The sequence below is a fragment of the Lissotriton helveticus genome, chromosome 7, assembly GCF_964261635.1.
Source record: "Lissotriton helveticus chromosome 7, aLisHel1.1, whole genome shotgun sequence".
NCBI lineage: Eukaryota > Metazoa > Chordata > Amphibia > Caudata > Salamandridae > Lissotriton > Lissotriton helveticus.
Genome location: NC_136068.1, coordinates 1,252,523,364 through 1,252,540,703, shown reverse-complemented (window position 1 = coordinate 1,252,540,703; position 17,340 = coordinate 1,252,523,364). Strand labels below are relative to the sequence as shown.

General features: G+C 41.5%; 1 long non-coding RNA gene across 1 annotated transcript in view; it reads left to right on the top strand.

Moving 5' to 3' along the window:
- The window catches only part of LOC144767318 (uncharacterized), a 60,821-nt gene extending 57,427 nt beyond the window's left edge, over nucleotides 1–3,394 (top strand). The window contains exon 4 of the long non-coding RNA XR_013598145.1: nucleotides 2,976–3,394. This is a non-coding gene — a long non-coding RNA (uncharacterized LOC144767318). The remainder of the gene's footprint in view (nucleotides 1–2,975) is intronic.
- Nucleotides 3,395–17,340: the final 13,946 nt, after the last annotated feature.

Genomic DNA, 17,340 nt, shown 5'->3' with positions numbered 1-17,340 from the left:
ATACGTTCTTTGCGCTGCAAATAAAGCATATCTTTTTTGAAATGCTCACTGCTATATTTAATGGAGAACCACCCCCGCGTCCTGGTCTAATGCAAAAATCTCCATATTCCCCTAAAAAGATAAATTACCTTTAGAAATGGGATCTTACACAGGCCTATTACTCTAATAAATTGCGATTCTAAGATTTATTCAAAGCTACTGGCAATCAGACTGTCTGCGGTAATAGAATCCCTGGTCTCAGAGTGGCAACATGGATTCATTCCAAAGAAGGGCACCACTGAACACATACGGAGGGCTATCACCTTGTTTGATGCCGCACAGGTGTCAGGAGAGCCGATGTCCCTGATTTTGTTAGATGCCGAAAAGGCCTTTGACCGGGTCACCTGGCGGTTCCTGTGGGGCATCATGGAGAGGATGGGATTTGGTCCAAAATTCAACCAGGCAGTTCAAGGGATGTATCACCATCAGACAGCCTGTGTAGTGATAAACGGCAGGCTTTCCAAGAACTTTAGTATATCACGAGGCACCAGGCAAGGCTGCCCCTCCTCCCCTTTACTTTTTGCCCTTTACATAGACCCCCTAATTAAGAAAATAGAGAAAAACCCGGCAATCCAAGCCATGAGCACACAGGGACTACACACCAAGATATTGGCATACGCAGACGACTTGGCCATCACAACCCCTGACCCTGAAAATGCTATGTTAGCACTAGAATCAGAATCCCAGATGTTCGGAAAAGTTTCAGGATACGCGCTGAACAGCTCTAAAACACAGATAATAACTAATAGTGAAGTCCACTGGAACAGCAGCAGGGTAGTGACAACAGCAAAATACTTGGGGGTGACAATAACGGCAAACTTAGATAACATAGTAACGGAGAACTTAGTCTCTTTGGCCTCTGAAACAAAGAAATCCCTTAAAGCAATCGACAGCTTACATCTGACAATAGTGGGAAGATGCAATGTGATCAAGATGAAGTACTTTCCAAAATTGTTTTACTACTTTCGCTCTATCCCGCTAGAATTTACCAAGGCACAGCTATCAAGGTTCCAGCAAATCTTTACACAGTTTAATTGGGCTTATGCACAGCCTAGACGGGCTCTGAGACAACTGACACTTCCTAAAGAACGGGGGGGCTGGGCTCGGCCAAACATTGTGCTCTACTACTGGGCGTCAGTTTTACAGTACAGTACCAAATTAATCACGACACATCCCTGCACTTCTGCGACTGGATTGCCATCTCCATTTCTGCTGTTATTGGGAGAGGAAGCGCGTGGTTGTCTGTTTAGACAGCTATCCTACGGATACTACAAGCGGGTCCGGTTTAAGACACTGATGAACTCTTTTAAGGTGTTTTGCAGTATACGCAGGATATATGGTCTTTGAAGGCTTAACCACTACACATCCCTTAGCCTAAACTGTGACCTACCTGGCATATTTGATCAAAGCTACTTAGCAGAAGGCTATAACGCTGGCATCTTAAAACTAGGGGACTTAATCGCAAAGAGAGAGTGAGCACGTTTGTAGAACTTCAAAGCAAGTATGGTTTAAAACCACAAGACGCCTTTAAGCACTTGGCAATTCACAGCTTCCTCTCGCGGAAGGTGGGGGAGTGGCTGGGTTCTCAGAGGTCAAACTTATTAGCATGCTACGAACTCAGGTTGCGCCACGAATAGGATCTATATATACAATTCTTAACATGAACACACCGGACGATCTTCCTAGAATAGCTGACAAGTGGTTATCAAAATTGTTATCAAAATTGGGGGCCAGACAGCCTGTTTTTTAAATCATTAGAACTCTCACAGAGTGACTTATTGTCAGCTAAACTGCAGGTGCAACCCTTCAAAACCATTTTTTTTGTACCTAACTCCTAGCAGAATTGCCAAGTGGAGCACAGGTGAGGGAACAACCTGCCCACGGTGCTCCGAGTTTGGAGCCAACTCTATCCACATGTTTGCCACCTGTCAGAAACTGTCCTCTGTGCTATCCCGAATACAGGAATTCCGAGGAAAGGTTGTTTCTCAGGATTATGTACTAACCCCCACAACAATCATGCTAGGGACATGTGATGTACTCAGCCGGTCTAAAGGAGGGGCATTGGTGTTTGTAGCTATGACGGTATGGAGGATATGTGTAGCTTCTGGGTGGAAAGATACAGACCCGCCACCATTTTCTCAGTGGCTAGCCAGGTTAATGGCGACGTACCATCTCGAGAAAGCGGCGTACGCCAAAAAAGGGTGCAAAGGGAGAAAAAGGGGCCTGGAAATATGGGGACCTATCACCACATGGCTTGAACACTCCGATTAACTATCTTACTTAACTCCTCTTTTTCCTCACTTTTCCCTTTTTTTGTCTCATTACTCGCTCTTTCCTCTCAGTTCTACACTTCCTTAAGATGTTTGGTTTTTTCTTTTCTTTTTCTTCATGTACACTTTAATGTTCCTGATCAACATTGTGAACCTTATCTCTATTTTTTGTGCAAGAAAGGGTGGGGGAGGGAGGGGACACCACTATGTTAAACTCTGTATACTTTGCATATTTTGAAAATAAACAAAATAATAAAAAAAAGACACATGGTACATCATACACTAGTTAAAGGCTGCGTTTTTGTTTGGTTCAAAAGGGCATCAACTGCATGGGGTACTAACACCAGAAATCTATGTGACAAAACAATACCCTCACTCTGGTGAATTGAAACAGCTGCCGCTGCCACAGAACGAAAACACCCAGGCAATGCACGTGCGACTGGATCAAGGACAGCTGTAAAAATACGCACAAGGACGTTGCTTATCACCGTGTGTCTGTACTAAAACCGAGAGATCACAACCATCCCTTTCGTGTACATATACAATTTTTGGAATTTTAGTGTTGGGTAACGTTGCACATACATGTTAGTTGGTCACATGGGTAGGACTATGTTGGAGAGGCATATGCAATTGTATGGTTGACAGATATTTTGCACATTTTTCTAGGTTTCCTGGGTATTGTATGTCTGCATCTGGAGAGGTCCTGAGGAAGGTGGCTTGCTCCACCGAAACGCGCGTCGGCCATTCTAGTGCGGAATCTCATCGATTGCTTTGAGATTCATTTATTGATAAAGCATCGTCTTTGTCAATCAGATTCCATCCCTGTTCAGATTTTGTTTAAAAGCTTTTAATGTGTGTGTATAATTGGTGTATGAGTGGTTTGATTCCAGGGACTGTGTATATACTATTGAGATCATTGTAAAAAATATTTCTTTCTGATGAATTGTGTTTATCTCTTTGATAATTGTTTTTCTTTCCTTTTTTGAATATATTAAATGTAAAAAAAAGTTGTTTCTATTTATATAAATTACTTTATAATGTGTTCATGTAATTTAACATGTTTTGGATCTTTGAATGTTATAAAATATGAGATGTAAAATATTGTTCTATAAAAGAAAAGAAAGTATGAGATATATATGAAATGGTTTGAAAAAAAGAAAAAGGAAAGGAGTACCTGTGCAAATAATAAATAATGAAATGAATTCCTTTTGTGATTGTCACTAATGTACTATCTGAGATAAAATGTTAAAATAAGGTAAATAAATTATATCATTAGTGAATAAGTACGGTCTAAGAGGGAAATATATCTGTTGTGTTCATATTGTGTGAAGGCCTTAGTATAGTCTGGAGTGCCTAACACTGGTGCAGAACATAAAGCTTGGTGTAACTGCTGGAAAGCATTCTGGCATTCAGTAGTCCATGGAAGGGGTATTGGAGTGTCTTTAGTCAAAAGAGCCAACAGAGGTTTAACAATATCTGAAAAACTAGGAATCCACTGCTTACAGAAAGCGGTAAGACCAATCAATGCACAAACCTCCTTCTGAGTGCAGGGCACAGACGTGTCTAAAATAGCTTGAATGCGATCTGGTGTAAGTGCACGTCCCTCCTTAGACAGTAGGTGACCTAAATAGGTAACCTGCTGTCTATAATATTGCAATTTCTGCCGAGAATAACAGCATTTGTAAAAGCGCGAACAGCTACCTCAAGCAGAGGTGTCCCGGCGCTAAAGCAAGACATCCTAACGCAAATCTAGTCCTTCGGTTCTAGGCTAAAAAGCCAGGTTTTCGGTGCTTTCCTGAAAAGTGGCTCAGATTCTATCTGTGACAAGAAGTTAGGCGAAGCATTCCGTAGCTTAGCAGCCCTAACCATGAAGGATCTCCCTCCAATCCGCGCTTTCTTGAACCTCAGAATGCATAGTAGGTTCAAGGCATTCGATCTCAGGAGCCTATTCTGTTTATAGCTGCATAAGCGCTGTTTCAAATAGCTTGGACATTTACCATGTAAGGAGCGGAAAACAAATGTCAGGGCCCTAGATTCAATTCTCCTGGCCATGGGCAACCAGTGGAGCTTTTTGATATGCGGAGAGATATTGTAGTGTAGTTCCTATATTCCCAATAGGCTCTGCGCATTGGAATAATATATTCAGCAGTGTAGACGTAGGACTGAGGTCAACTAGGTCTCTATTGACTATATTAGACTTAAGTTTTTGCCAGCTAGCTCAGAGGTCACTAGAAACTTTCTCGAATAAACAAGGAGGAGTTTAACCTCCCTGGATAGACAAGAAGGGATTAGCTTCTGACAACCATATAACATGGCAACTTTGCTCCCTCAGAATAAGAGTGTATCTCTAGAGTTGTGTGAAAATAATAGACAGCTATTTCACTCAGTCAAGTGTGCATACTTCGTTTCACCAGAGTGCAGAGAAAAGAAAGACGGGTGTTTTCAATAAAAGGTTGTTGTTTATTGAGCAGTCTTCTTTCTCATACAAGAGAAATGAATTGCCACAATTGCAAAACTCATAGTAAAGTAAAGTGCGTACAGTAAAAGGAGGATTAAGAAATAATACTGTAAAAGCATTGATATGGTTTCTTAGCCATAAGATACTTTAAAATAGATAAAATATATACATACTTATATACATTGACTAACATACTCAACTGGTGCTCCTAAATACGCCTACCCCGGTGTACCTGACCTAAGCCTAATACGTGGGAAGGAGTAAGTAAGTAGCAGTTTAAGTTAAGTTGGTTTTGCCAAGAATCTGACTCAAGAATTCTCTCTAAGGTTTTATTCAGCTCCGTACCTGGATATTAGAAAGTAGGAGGTCTTGTATCTCGCTCTCAGGACTCGATATCCCAGTAACCTGCGAAGGTATCTGGAAACACCGGAGCTGGATTTCTCGGCAGGAGAAAAGACAGCGTCTCTCTCAGTGCGTCAAAAAGGAGGGGCAGCGTCCATGGGCTCTCGCATCAGCTGGGCTCTCGGGCAAGTAGATAGCTGCTCTGCTCTAAAACCACCACCGTGTGTTTGCTTAAGGCAACGTTGGTATATTTATACCTGAAAGGTGCCGGGTTTGACGTAAGGTTGGACATAAGACGTCAATAAAGATGTCACTAAGAACTGGCCATTCTTACAGTGCTTTACAGGAGTTCTAGGATGAAATCAAAACAAAAGCAAGGGGGATTTCCCAGGTTGCTGGAGTTTTGGTTTGTTTAGAGAACTCGTTGTGCTTTCTAGGAGTCTGGGGAAGTACCCTTGCTTAATGTGACAGCATGTGCTACGATTGAATATGGATATGATTACTATGCCGTTATTGGGATATTATTGATTATAACCGAACAAGGGCATAAAATAGTAATATCGATTTAGGCTCCTGGATAAAAACACAATACCCACTCCACAATCTAATGTCCATCATTACTAAAACTAAGCAATAGTAAACATTTAAAGGTGCATGTGTATTCCAACCCACCCCAAAATAAATTTTTTGCATTTGAAATGGTGTATGCGAAATACACGAAAATGATATTGGTACTGTACGCTTTTCAAGCAGTGTAATCATTCAGTAAAAGATGCATATATATGATTAGCTGAACGATTTGCGAAATTTACGCATGAAATGGCTCTTTAATACAGAAAAGAAGGTCGAGACCATTCCATCACATATAAATACAGTCGCTGTAAATGTGCTAGAGGCTGAGGTAATATATTGTCTCTAGAGTTCCTAAAAATAGAAGCTATGTTCTCTAAGAATAGTTCTACTTTAAGCAGAGTACAAGTGCCAGAAAAAGGTAAATATTTTGGAAGTGGAAAAAAAAATAATTTTGCTTCAGGGGAAAAAATAGTTCCAATATTTCCAGTAGCTTTTGTTTATCAAAGCAGAAGGCCGAATTCAAAGTTCAGGGAACGCTGTGTGCTTGTTTGCTTAAAAAGTTATTCTTTTTGTTCAGGGGAGAACATCATTTCAGATAGACTCGCAAAAAAGTTGTCTACGGCTTCAGGTGAAAGTTCGATCAAGTTCGAAAACGCCGCAACTGAGCAGTCTCGAGAATGATTGCTATCATCGATGTCAGAATCAGCAATGCTCACAGAAGGTCGTACCTGGGTGATGCTGCTCTCATCTCGTACTTCACTACCCCCTAATCGTAGTGGTGAAGTCTCAACGAATGCCGTCATCAGAATGGGTCTCCGCTGGAGACAACACGATGCATGAGCCGTTATCGGACTTAGCAAAGTATCTATATCCATTGGTACTGCTGATGGTAGTGTAAGACAGACGTCCAACACGCATTCTTCTCCGCATAGCATACATCGAAGCACAGGTAAGATGCAATTCTGCCAGATGGGTCTGAATGAAAGAAACCAGGTCATATTCAGATCTCTTAGCCGGGCTAATCCAAGGACTTTAGTTATGCGGTCCCGATAGCGTATAGCTAGGATCGTTTCTTCCATCGTTGCTGGAGTCTTGTCTGTGACTTGGCTTGCCATATCGGAGCAGAAGGATCAAAAATAAAATGCCTGCTACGAGTCCCAACAGAAGTGGTAGGCCGCCAAAGACAGAATGGACAAAATTAGGAAAAATGCCCAGAACTGTTTCGAAGGGTGTTAACAGTCCCGAAAAAATTATCTTAAATCTATGTGGATACCACTGGTATCAGAAATATTTAGGATTTGGCTTAGCATTTCTGCGAAATGCACGGGGCAATTTGTTGATAAAAGGGTATGTATCTCTGCCGTTGTCCTTGCAACTTGCAGATCATACGTTTCTTTTGATGACGTCAAGGGCACTGTTGTCTGTAAAAGGACAAACTTTATTCTGCTTAAAGTATCAATTCGAATAGAAGAGATATTCAAAGAAGGCCAAATTGTAGTCTCCGTATCTGGAGTGCTGTTTGGATACAATGCTTGCATACAGCAAGTGACCATGGAACTCACGCTGATGAGATAGGCGTTTCCTGGCACCATGCCACAACAGCTGTGGTCCACTATTAGAATGTAACTCCTGTTAGAAAGTCGTCTAAAGAATGGCTCTATTTGTGTTGCAGGTGTGCCGTGCTGGTGACATGAAAGGTTATTTGAAGTCCCCTCACAGGCCCCATGTAGGTCAATACCTTGACACAGAAGTATACCGCTTAGTGATTGTTTGCAATTTTTTCCACTAAGAAATACATTCTGTTTCTTTTCACTATAACATGTGTGTGTGTAAGGCAATTTCCATGATGACCTAATGTAACCTTTACCCAGCCTTTCATACTGGCCCGCTGGTATATACTCTTGACAGTATTTAAATTGGAAAGTTGTTATCGGAATTGTGATTATTCCATGTATTATCCATTCAATTACAGGTCTTTCTGACATTGTCAATGGTAATCTCTCAAGTTTTTCAATGCTCAGAATCGTATAGTCTGCTCCTTTTTGTGCCAAACTGATTTGTGTATCAGTAAGGTTAAAGATAGAGAATAATGATGTTGTGTTGATATGACGTTGTGTTGATTAAACGCCAGGGCACATAGCCTGAACGCAGATTTTGCAACGTCCAGCCAAGCTGTACAATAGAACGTAATTGGGACTGACCGCGTTGTAACATTAGTAAGTCCTGCTCTATGATATCAATAGCAGAGGATACAATACTGTCCAGTGAATATATTCTGGAGGACAGAGCCATTAACCCATTGTCCACAACAGAAAATGATTTTTCCAAATTAATACGATCAATTTCTCGTATTTTTTCTGCTGTTTTGATTTTAATCACTTTCCAAGCTTCATTGTAAGTAGCGTATATACCGGCCGCTATGAAACGTTTTTGACGCTGTTTGCGTGGTCCCATTATGAAATCACGCAAGTCAGCACCGTCTTTAAGTAAAGTCAAGTGTTGCTTAATTTCAGCCAGTGTGGATTTCTGTAACCATTCGAGGCAGAGTTTTCCTACACTGTATGTTGTGACTATCCCTGGATGTTGTCTCTGGGAGTATCTTGGGTCTGGCCTGGTCATTTTTAACCCCTGTGTTTTGTTCAGGAATCTATTTTGACAGTTATTTGTGTCTGTGGGCCAGATCAACCAGTTTTTCCAATCAGGATGTGTTCTGTTTTGGTTAAAAATATGGGATACGTCTATCTCAACATCTGTAGTGTTATTACTGTCAGGTGTTGGCTTTGGAATAGACGGTTTGTTTAAGTCTTTTATCTTGGCTAAGCCAACACAGGCTGTCTATTGAATGGTATCATTCAAGAATATTATTTGTTCTGGGATCATGCAGGCTCTAAATAATGCTTCTAGACCTTGGACCTGCCAATCTTTGGTACCCCAAATGGTTTTTGTTTCAATGCTGTTTTTCCAGAAATCAAAAACCAAATGTAATCATTTTTTCATAAAATGTTTCTGAATAAATCAATTTAGTATTTGTCAGCATTGTTTTCATTCCTGTCTTATTTAACATTTTGAAATAAAACGTTTCTGCATCACTTGTGTTAAATCCTGAGAAGTACGGGAATTTCCCCCAAAAAATTTTTGAACTACCTTTCGGTGGAGTTGCACAATGTTCCCATTGATTATAATTAAAAACATTTCTAGGTTGAGCAGATTTGTGCAAATAGTGATGTGCATAGTGGTTGTAGCAATACATTTCTTCATAATTTGATGAACCCTGTAAATAATCATGTTCTGTAAATTTTGCTGACATAGCTAAATCTGACATCATATCATTAATACTTTCAAAGTCCCAATCATCAGAGAATGTACTCGGTTTTACAAAGTCACTTAATGAAACCTTCAACTGATGTGGATATTTCAAGAGCTCGACCGGGCCATAGATTTCGTAATCCGTTTTGTTCCATGCTACACCACCGGGTATTGGATTGGCTGTGACATTCACTGATGATAGTTCTCTTTTCTCGATGTGAGATGACTTGTGAGGCTTTAGGACCAAGTTGATGTTCTGACTTGCTGTGTCCATTGTACTGTATTTTCCCTCAATAAATCTTCCTAAACAAAGAACCATGATGAGCCAAAGCAGGAGGAAAAGTACACCTAACAAAATCCAAAATTCAATCCATGGAGAAATCAGATAGGTTTCTTTGAGTTGATGAAAGAGTTCTGTTACTTTGTCTTGAAAAGTTTTTGTTGTTGGCTGTTCTTCAGGCTCGCTTGGATCCTCAGAAAAGTCATCAAAATTGATGAAGTAGCCGGATGCAGTTCTGTCAATTGTTGGAATCGCTTCCGAATTTTTATTTGCTTTTGCATCTTTTGTTTCATTAGCATAGTCTGAGGCTACATCGTTGTAGACTGGTGTTTCTTGACGAACTGTTACAATTTGGGTTTCAAGAGGCACAAGTTCCATGGCATTGTGGCATAGTCCTTATTTATTCACTGCAGGTTTATCAAGTGTGATTAGTCTCTCAGTTTGAACCTCTTGTATTGTAGCAAGTTTTGGTGTTCTGCTACATCTTGGGAGTCCACTGGGCCTACTACTTATTATTGGCCACATGATTGTGGTTTTACCAGATCGATGGATACAACTTGGTTCTCCTTTTTACCAGCAAGGGGCGGTAGTACAACTGATCTTGTTCCGCTGACAGCTAAGACAGGTACTGCTTTTCTGTAAGAAGGCCCAAATTCCTTCTTCACCGCGATCTTCTCTCTGACCAGATCCCCAATCTTTGGAATCCAGACAGGCCTTGTTGGGACAGGTGGTTTTTCTTCAGTGGCTGTTGGCTGCTGTTTTAACTTTACGTTGCTCAGGTCTTTTCTTGTTTCATTTAAGTCCTGTAAAATAGCCAAACGATCTTTGATATCAAAGCATTTTTCTTCTACCACTGAAGTCTGACTATCTAAGTCCTGAATATGCATTCTAGTCCCGAACAATAGTTCGTACGGACTGAAACCTTTTAGATAATTTCTTGGCAGATTATTAAGACTACGTTGGACACTTGTTAAATGTTGGGCCCACCCATCACCCGAACCTAATACCCTCGCCGTTATAGATTGCTTTATGTCCCGGTTTTTTCTTTCCACAATCCCATTTCCCTCAGGATGGAAGGGACAAGAGTACCGCAATGCAGTGCCCATGCTGGTCATGGCCTCCTTATAAGCTCGAGAGCTAAAAGCAGGACCCTGGTCAGAATGTAGCATGCCAATTGTGTATGTGCCGATATAGACTCGCAAATCTTTTATAACAGTTCTGGCGTCAGCCGAGCGCTGGGGTCTACATTTTAAGTGAATCTAGTCTTAAACATAAATGGGACGCATTTCCCTGCTGGATTTTGCGTATAGATTGCCTTATGCTATCTATACGAAGAGCCATGGCAATACTCCGACTGGTTCGCCACTGCGATCTCTGTTGCAGTTTTGACAGTTTATTGCAAATTTGTGCTGTTGCAGGCTCATTCCCGGCCACCAATATTCTGATTGTAATTCTTTCAGAGATTCATTAATCTTTTGGTGCCTTAGACCCAATCCCATATGTGCTTCTTGAATCAAGAAGATTCTCCTGTTCGTGTTTGGAATCACTCTATCCCCCACTCCAGGAATTCGAGCAAAAGGAACGGAGTTTGCATCTATGACGTATGTATAATTGAGTGGATAGTTCAGGGGTAGTGCTGCACAGTTGCCTTGTAAAGACGTTTTTACCGCCAGCATGGTTTCCCCGTCTATGTATTTTTCTGAACGCTTTTTTTGTGGCTATGGAAGCCGGATTAGTTGCTTCCGCTGTGGCTTTGTCAGCCAATGAATTCCCTGCAACGTGAACGACATCACGCTGATGACTCAGTTTATGGATCACGTGAGTCTTTTGTAGTTCCTTCTGCAAAGGAACTATCTGTTCCCAAAGCGTTTTATGCTTGATTGTGCCACCGTTTTGATCCCAGTTCTGCGAGTCATTATTGTAAGATTTGACGCAGTAATGCGAATCGCACACTATTAGTGCGGGGAATTCGCGATCTGCAATATCGAGCGCCATTTTTAAAGCTAGTAGTTCAGTTTGTTGATCCGAACTATCTTTTACAGATTGAGTCATAGTTACCAATGGTCTCAATTTTCCTTTGTCCCACCGGCATTTAACAACTGCGCACGCAGCACTGTAATTATGTTTACCTCCAACTGCGGGTTGTGCTGATCCGTCTGTATATATTACACAGGCGTAGAGTTGTAGAGGTAGAATCTCGATTGGCAGAGGATATTCTAATTCATATTTTAGATTTTTTAATTTTTTCATTTCCGGGTCAAAATAGTATTTCATGTCTTCTGCAGCAAGAGAATTTTCCCATTCGATCCATTTTGGATCTAATGCCACATTAGTCAAATTGCGTGGGCTTGTTAATGCCTCAAAGGCTGATTCTGCTGTTAAAACAGTTATTCTTTTGCCTTTTGCTTGGGCTCTTTCTTTTGCTACAGCAGTTTGAACCGCATTTACAATATTTTCTGTAATACTGAATGTTTTTTCAGCTTGTGTGTACAAGTGTGATTTGTAAGCTATTGGTACCTTTTCTCCCTCATTAGAGGTCAGGTACGTGAATCCGCATCTTCCTGGGATGACTCGGATTGCGTATGTTTTCGCGTGTTTGTAATTTTGTTTTAGCTAACATGTCTGCTTGCAATGATCTCAAAATGTCTGTGTGTTTTTGAGTCCAATTGATTGGTTTGAAATCAGGTTTTATTAATTCATAGAGAGGTTTAACCCTCTCTGCATAATTTAGAATGTATGTTCTTCCGAAATTCAGGAAACCTAGTATTGATTGTAAGCTCTTCAGCATTTTAGGTGCTTGGAGTACCTTTTCCTGTTTGCTGTTGGTCGCGCTTGACGAAGTGGGCTCCTGAAGCAGCGGAGCGACCCCTGAAGAAAAAGCGCCGAAGCCGCCCCAGCGCCATTCATCTGTCAGCGCATTTTGGCAGCGCTTGTTGAAACTACTGCTCGCGTTTCCCGCTACACTCGCCTGGGACTGCCTGCAGACGGCTGGTCGCAAAGAAACATCACTGACCAGAAGCCTCCTGTAACAGGAACTGTACCTGACACGCCCCCCTCACCTGCCTTCATTAGCGCGTGAGGTCCGCTGAGTAGTGGAGAACCTTTTCCTGTTTGCTGTTGGTCGCGCTTGACGAAGTGGGCTCCTGAAGCAGCGGAGCGACCCCTGAAGAAAAAGCGCCGAAGCCGCCCCAGCGCCATTCATCTGTCAGCGCATTTTGGCAGCGCTTGTTGAAACTACTGCTCGCGTTTCCCGCTCCGCGGGAAACACTCGCCTGGGACTGCCTGCAGACGGCTGGTCGCAAAGAAACATCACTGACCAGAAGCCTCCTGTAACAGGAACTGTACCTGACACGCCCCCCTCACCTGCCTTCATTAGCGCGTGAGGTCCGCTGAGTAGTGGAGAACCTTTTCCTGTTTGCTGTTGGTCGCGCTTGACGAAGTGGGCTCCTGAAGCAGCGGAGCGACCCCTGAAGAAAAAGCGCCGAAGCCGCCCCAGCGCCATTCATCTGTCAGCGCATTTTGGCAGCGCTTGTTGAAACTACTGCTCGCGTTTCCCGCTCCGCGGGAAACACTCGCCTGAGACTGCCTGCAGACGGCTGGTCGCAAAGAAACATCACTGACCAGAAGCCTCCTGTAACAGGAACTGTACCTGACACGCCCCCCTCACCTGCCTTCATTAGCGCGTGAGGTCCGCTGAGTAGTGGAGAACCTTTTCCTGTTTGCTGTTGGTCGCGCTTGACGAAGTGGGCTCCTGAAGCAGCGGAGCGACCCCTGAAGAAAAAGCGCCGAAGCCGCCCCAGCGCCATTCATCTGTCAGCGCATTTTGGCAGCGCTTGTTGACTATATTGTAAGGGTATGTTATTTCGCCGATAGAATTATAGACACACAGTTTCTTTTTAGCAAGCTTGTTTCTCGTTTTCACCTCCCGTGAACACATATTATTTTAAACGGTGCTTCAGTTTTAAGTCTGGGAATTCCGCTGTAGGACCAGATTTTCCTTTTACTGCTTCATGGAGGCAAAGAAACTACGTTCCGGGAAAGTTGTAATGGAGAAACCTGGTACAATACCCGGTCCTATTCATTTGAGGAAAAAACAAGCTACCAATGATCTCAGGAAAGGTCAGATGCAACTGGTACAAATCTGGGAGAAAAGTCTGAACAAATCCCTAGAAGTTCCTAGGTTAGCTGATACTGATAAATTTACTCAGCTGGAACTTTGTCCTAATGTGGAGGGAGTTTGTTTGTTGGAGCCTATGGTGGAAATAAAAAGGTCATTGAGTCAGTCTAGTGAGGTAAACCTCCCTTCATGTCCAGTATATGTGGCTGACGCTGATCCTTTGATAATATCACCGCAATCTTCGGGCCATAATATTCTTAAGGGAAATGATAATTTGGCTGAAGATAAGGGTGATGTTTCAATAGCTACTAGCATTGACTTAGAACTCTGCGGTCGATATGTTGATAAGACATCTTTATCCCATCTAGCGGCTAATAAAACTCCCAGTGGAGAAACACCTTCTGGTCTGCTATTATATAGCAGCACGCCCTCTATTAAATCCATAGATAATCTTTCTACGCAGAGTGCTGTACAATCTCCGCAACTTAATCTATCGGGGATTTGTGCTTTCACATCATCCAGCTATCCAAAAAATGACAAACCTATTTCTGAGTCACTCATTGCCCTTGAGCAAATTCTGTCTTCCATATTACTTTTAATGGGTAAATTTGCCGTAAACTCTGATTGTATTTTGTCTTCGGTTACCGAGATATTGCAGGCACTGTTGGCACAAAATGTGAAAAATGTTGAAAATGTGATTAATCCTTTGATTACTTCTGCTAACCCTGTTCTTCCTGTTCAAAAAGATGCTGATAACAAAACTGAGGTGAGGGGAAATGTTCCTTTGGGATTGACTATAAAGGCTGATATTCATAAGTCCCCTAATCGATCTTCCTCATCTCTTCTGCTACAGAGAACAGAACCAATATTGGTTGCGCAGGAAGAAAATGTGATTGAAGAGCCTCACATGGGGGGTCGTGATCCTTTTCCTATTTTTGTACATGATAAAAAGGAGCCAGAAGGTCCCTCTGGGACTCCCAGAGCTGCTAAAGTAAAATCAAGAGGGAAAAATAGGAAACTGATACGTAAATATAAAAAGAAAAGACCCAGACAAATCATCTTTCAAAAACACATAATATCTGAAACACCTGCTCTCATAGAAAGAGGGTATAACCCACCTTCAGATATCCCTGATAAGGTGGAAGTTGAAGGTATCATAAATGAAGAATGTGGGAGCACCCCGGTTGAAGCAACTATGAAGAGGGTGGTTCCATGCCCACTAGTAAATATTCCTGCTCCCCAATCTATAAGTACCGATGATAATATACATTCGCCGACAGTAACAAGAGTATTTAATCCAGCTGCACCTATCTTTCGGCCTCAGACGGAGGTAGTTAGGAATGTAATACCGCAGTTAGCAAAAAGCCCTATTTTATATGTGGATACTCTGTCATTGGATTTTCTCCCATTATTTGATTCTGATCTAAAAATGAATAGATCTTGGCTCCTTAATTGTTTTAAAGAGATAGATAGCTTAAAGTTGGTTTTAACAAATGATATTGATTTAGTTCTCCCAATAAGATCTATAAATGGGCAACGAACAAGGGTAAAGTTTTACTCTAAAATAATTGCTAATTTAGTTCTTCAGCAAGCCGAAGCCTTTCAATGTAGAGGAATTGACGTGCTACCCAGTGTTAATAATAATTTGTGTTTATCCTCTATTGAAAGAAACACAAAGTTGACCTCTGGACAGGATGATTGTTCATTGGGTAATAACGATCTAAAGATTTGGCTCTCCAGAGGTAAACGAATGGTTTCCCAGGTATTCCCATTACCTGGTAACACTGATAATCCTCTAAATGAAGACAATTCGATGTGGAACTGGTTACCTGGAGTTCTCTCTAATTCCTCCTCGGGAAACCAACGACCAGTTTCGCATCTTTAACACCGGTTTAAAAATTGTCTCTTGGAATGCCGCTGGTTTGTCTAATTGCCCTGAGAAATTTGATTTTCTTCTCTCCTTGAATGCAGATGTGGTATGTATTCAGGAAACATGGTGTAAAACTCTCCCATATGGAGGGAATGATTACTTCGTCCTAGAGGCCCCTGCCACTCCATCTAAAAAAGGCCATGCTAAAGGTGGAATTGCCTGTTTGCTATCTAACGCATTACAATGGCAATTCTCACATTATAAAGACGAGAGTAACCTATTCCAATCCATAACCATTTCTAACCTGGACTCCATTGCTCAACGGTCCTCGCTTATAATATTAAATGCCTATATTCCCCCAGAAGATAATTTTACGATAGTTTTAAAACGTATGTTTTCCTATGTAAAACAACTAATAGAGGTGGATCACCCCCCATACTTACTATTGGTGGGGGACTTAAATTGTAAAGTGTCTAATACTTCTTTAGACATGTTTAGAAACAAAGTAAAGGAAGAAGCATATAATATACCTCAAGCCCTCCTGCCTATTAAAATAAAAACTAATAAAAGAGGCAAGATTCTTCTCGGGGAACTTAGTTCCCTGGAGGGTATTATTATAAATGGCAGGATGCCTTCAGATACTCCGGCTAATTATACACATGGCTCCTCTAGGGGAGAATCTATTTTGGACTATGTAATAACAGACTTTGACATGTTCTCTTTTCTTAAAGATTTAGTGATCTCGCATACCCCCCTGAGTGACCATAAAACTATCAACTTAACTGTCTCATTAACTCCCCCTGAAACTAGCCTCTGGTCCCTAAAGAATAGAGGTTTTTCTATTAACTGTAATACAGATAGATGTTATTGGGGATTTACTAACAACAAGAATGTACAAAACATTCTTACCCAATTACTAACGGAGCTTGACCACTGGCAAGGTAGGGAATTCCTGTTTCTCGAAATTCTCATTAAAAAAGTCACCGCAATGGCGAGGATCACAGGAAATTACAAAAAGAAATACTTTTCTCCTAGTCCATTATTAAGGTTAAATAATGAGATTAATAAACTTGTCAGGAAACAATACCTTAATAGATCAGGGGAAAATGAGTCTCAGTTAGCTCTATTAAAAAGAAGGAGGGTAAGATTGAGATCCAAGTTAAAAAGAGAAAAAGAAGACATCTTATGGATCAAGTTAAGAGAGGCATCAACTCGTAAAAACTCTAGAGATTTTTGGTCCTTAATAAGGCAAGGATGTGGATCTATAATAACGTCCACTCCTATAGTTATTACGGAAGATGCCTGGACCCAATTTGTGACATCCCTATATGCGCCAAATGGGGCAGGGGAGGACTCATGGGATCCAGGGCTTAATAGTGATTTTAAAATGGAACTCCCCACTGAGCATTCCATAGCATCCGTAATAAAGAGCATGCGCTCTTCCGGGGCTATGGGACCTGATGAATTACCCATGTCTATAATCAAGCGAGATGTAACTACCTGGAGTAGGATTCTTCTTCCAGTATTTCTGGCGTGTTTTAAGTCACAAACAGTCCCCGAATCTTGGCGGGGAAGTATCCTAATCCCAATTTTTAAAAAAGGGGATCGGGATAATCCCTCTAATTATCGTCTAATAGCTCTATTAGACTCAATAGGGAAAATTTTTGCTAGACTCTTATTAGTGTTAATAACAGATTGGGCAAACTTACATAATATTATACCCATGGAACAGACAGGATTTCGAAAAGAGCATGGAACGCTAGATAATTTAACATTGTTACAGGTAATCATGGATAAATATGCTCGTGTACGGGGTGGTGGCGTATACGTAGCATTTATAGATTTCTCCACAGCGTTTGACAAGGTGGATCGTCCAACGTTGTGGAGAAAGTTGACGGCATTGGGTATGCCGGGACATCTATTGAATTTAGTTAAGTCTTTACACTTGAACACATGGTGCAAGGTGTTACAAGGTGGCGAAAGGGGTCTTTCGCGATCGATCCCCTCCCGGAACGGATTAAAACAAGGGTGTATTCTGGCACCCATATTGTTCTCCTTGTATATGGCCGATTTACCAACTACTGT